The 3,732-nt window shown below is 32.6% G+C and overlaps 1 long non-coding RNA gene across 1 annotated transcript; it reads left to right on the plus strand.

Annotated features, from left to right (window-relative positions):
• The first annotated feature begins 511 nt into the window (after positions 1-511).
• LOC146992953 (uncharacterized) lies at positions 512-2,017 on the plus strand. Its single transcript, XR_015038879.1, has 3 exons — positions 512-610; positions 726-821; positions 1,903-2,017. It is a non-coding gene; the product is annotated as an uncharacterized LOC146992953 (long non-coding RNA).
• Positions 2,018-3,732: the final 1,715 nt, after the last annotated feature.

Genomic DNA, 3,732 nt, shown 5'->3' on the forward strand with positions numbered 1-3,732 from the left:
AGAAACGTGCGGAATGTATTCTTTTGCCACTTTTAATGTAGCGCTGAAAAAATAACTGTTAAAATTGAACTGCACTTTTCAAACCATGCATTAAGAATAAGACCAAGTTAAAATTGCTACCTCCTTTTACAGCAAGTTGATGCAAGTAGTTTATCTCGTCTCTCTCCAACTTGCAGTTTATGCGATTGGTAAGAAAAAAAAAGCATTTTTTAGGGGAGGCCACTATAGTTTTTCCTTTTTTTTTTAACCCGTAAGGTAAATTTAATTTCGTGTAACAATTCGTTAAATAAACTTATGGTCAAAGATGCTAGACGAATTGATTAAGTCTCCATTCATCTAACGTCGTAAAAAAAAAAAAAAAAAAAAAAAAAACCACCTTTTCTACGCCTTGCAACGAAAAGAAAATCATTATCTATTTACAGTATCTTTTGCGCTATCTCATTCTGAAAAGAGACTATTGGTTTTATGTTACAACGTTGTTTGGTGTGGATGTTACGTGGATGATGCTAAAATACAATTTAAATTCATCTAGCAATGAAACATTGATTCCTTAAGTGAGCGTCAACAGATGTTGGAAGTTGTGCAAACTTTGAAAGAGTGCCTTAAAAAAGTGAGCTCCATTAAAGCTGCGCTAGTGCTCAGGATAAAAAATATGAAGACTTAACGGAAACTAAAAATTTCGCATATATATTTTCAAAGAAATAATTTGATCGTTTTCGTTATAGGCAACAGAATGGCAAAAAGTTTCTCTGAAAATGATATATGCGCTTGAAACTTCCAACGAGAAACAACCCTTTCGTCCTCAGCTTATTCCAACTGTGGTAAAAATGTTTCTAACTATAAGTAGTATATCTCTTACCTAGCTATTTAAAAAAACAAAGAGCGAAATAGAATGAAACTGTTTAAAATCTTTTAATGATAGTATTTCATTTGAAACTAGAAGGCAATTAGTTATAAGAAGAACTCTCAAAACCGTAACTAACATGCATGTTTGATGCGTATACTGTCTTTCCGCAGAAAACTGGCGCGTGTTGTCTTATAACGGAAAAGAGCTGATGAATTTTCTAGAAATACATGCATCAGTTGCGTGCGTATTAAGCGAAAAAAGCGTGCGCAGATATGAATGAGGTAATTTTGATTCATATTTGCACCGATACATAGGAATTGTGCATATTTACTTTTCGCGTATACCATTAATTTTTTCGTTTGTTCCGTTTTACTCACAAAAAAAGTGTTGATTGAAATGAATAAAAGTAGCTTTTGAAGTTTGTAAGGTAAAATTAACCAGTTATTATAATTTCGGTTTTTACCACAACTTCCCCTTTCCGTATTCTTCATCGGAATGCAAATGAGTTAGCCAGTATTTAAACAGAGCTTTTGAATTTTAAGACAGAGCGTGTTTCTGTCTTCGCGTGCACGCTACGTGTTAGTTTCCTTCCAACTCTGATAATTGTATTTATTCCGGCTTTGCTTTCTACCGCTGCCGACACTTTGGTTTTGATGCTCCGGTAGAGTATTATAACATATTAATTTACAAAAACAATGTAAGATTTCAGAAATGTTGCAATTATCTGTAACATGATAAACACGAAAGGAATGTATTAACAAGGTAATTGCCTGAGGAATACGACAGTGTACTAGATGCACCAAATATCCTAGAATAATTAGTTCCTTAAAAATGTTTAATGTAATTTGATGTTTTTAGATATACTAATGTAAATGCATTGTTTGTATGATGTACTAATGTTCGTTCAAAGTAATTATGTTATATTAATCTGTCAGAATCCAAATTTTGTTAATCGACTAAGTTAATTGTAATAATTGTATAGCGTGTTATTGTAATCATATATTCAAAGCGAAAGCCTAGAATTAATGTAAAGTATCTCTGTAAATGTCTTTTAGGCTGGCAGACCGAACGCTCAGCGGGTAGAGTAGTGCGGCGGAGCAATACCTCTAAAAGTCACTGACGAAGTTCTGGTGCTTCGTCCAACTTTTCCCTGTCGCTGCTCCAGCTGCTAATATTATTAAAAGTTATCTCAGTAACTCTATTTAATTGTGTCGTCTTTGATTATTGTTCCAAGTTTAACATAAATTCGTCTGTTCAATTTAGTTACATCACCACGAGTTGTGGCTGATATTATTGCACAAGACAGTGCGATTATATTCGAAATTCGGTTTAAATGAAAAGCTTATTTAACGAGTTCTACTAGTTCATTGCCAGATATATAATGTAACTTACATTATGTAATTATTCAAAATGTTCGTTGCGGAATCTATTACTTTTAGTATAGCGCAGATTTAGTCCTGGTCCCATCTCCTCATTATAAGGATATAGTTAAAATTTTTTTTTTTCGTTCATATAGTGAACAAAAACTGATATTCGTTTAATCGCAGCCTATGAGTATATTGTTATGAGAAAGGGGAAGGAGAAAAATGTGTTTATGTAAACTTTCGCGATCCTTAAGAGTGTAACAAATAAACTTCTCTTTTGTAATGTAATCTGTATTATGTAAAAGAAATTCAATAAATCAGAATACTAAAACTATCGAAATTATCTTCGAAAAGTGTAAAAAAATGCAAATAGTTTCTGATCAATCATGTGACCCTGAAAGTGACGCTGAAAGTTCTGTGTATCTCATACGCCCAGTTCTTCTCAGGACTATCCAATTAATTACATTTATATTATGAAATTACCTGAATAATGCATAATAGCAACTTCTTTTTAATACGCACAGTTTATCTAATCAAAGCAGATAGAATCACTCGATAAAAAAAAATTCTGGGATTTCTCTCTTTGTTTTCCTCAAATATTTCAGCTGAAAAGAATTTGAAAACATGCTTAACGCGTTGCCTACCCCATGAAAGGTTTCGAAGAGGGGCCACAGCTTTGAGAAAAATCAAAACTCCATAAGCGTGTACTCATAGCTTGACACAACAAACTCAGTTTACATTTAGCTGGTGAGAATAATTTAATCACTTTATTCCATCGATGGGTCTTGATGTCATGTTGAATTCAAATAAACGCTACACTTTAATTATCTTCTAATAATTTATAAATCAAAGTCTATTTACGAATATTTACATACACACATTAATACCTCATTTATATCTCTTTTTCTACACCTCTTCATGGCCACACCTCTCCACTTTCTCAAAGATCTGAAACATTTTCTTAATTATACGGGTGACGCTGCACTCTCTAGAACATTTTCCACAGCTCTCCCCACCCGTACCCTAATTAAAGAGTACACAAATTTACATAACAACAATCAGAATGTATGAAATCAGAATGTATCTTTTGCATAACTACAATAAACTAACAGAAACAGCATAAATAAGCATAAGTGAAACTGAAATTCACTAAATTAATTTGATAAACAGATAAAAACTATTATTGCTGATAATAACAAACACAAAAATTTGATATATCACTAAATGCAGTAAATGACTGATTGCACTAAATGCAATAAGAAATGCCCTAAATGAAAATAGTTTTGAATATATCTTAAAGTTCAAATTCCAGAAGTTGAATATATATTCCAAATTGTCTTCTGAGCGCACGAACAATGCAGGCTCTCACATGTCTATCTCTTTGCCTGTTAGAATATCTTCAGTGATATCCATATCCAGGTTATTTTGCTTTTTGTTGATATATCTACAAGAACAACGTCTCCAATTTTGAGATTTCGTTCAGAAGAAGGATTTAAAAAGTTATGAGCATTCGTCAACTGC

Source organism: Stegodyphus dumicola, chromosome X2, assembly GCF_044657685.1.
Source record: "Stegodyphus dumicola isolate Sdum_Otavi_A_Nest chromosome X2, ASM4465768v1".
NCBI classification, from domain to species: Eukaryota; Metazoa; Arthropoda; class Arachnida; order Araneae; family Eresidae; genus Stegodyphus; species Stegodyphus dumicola.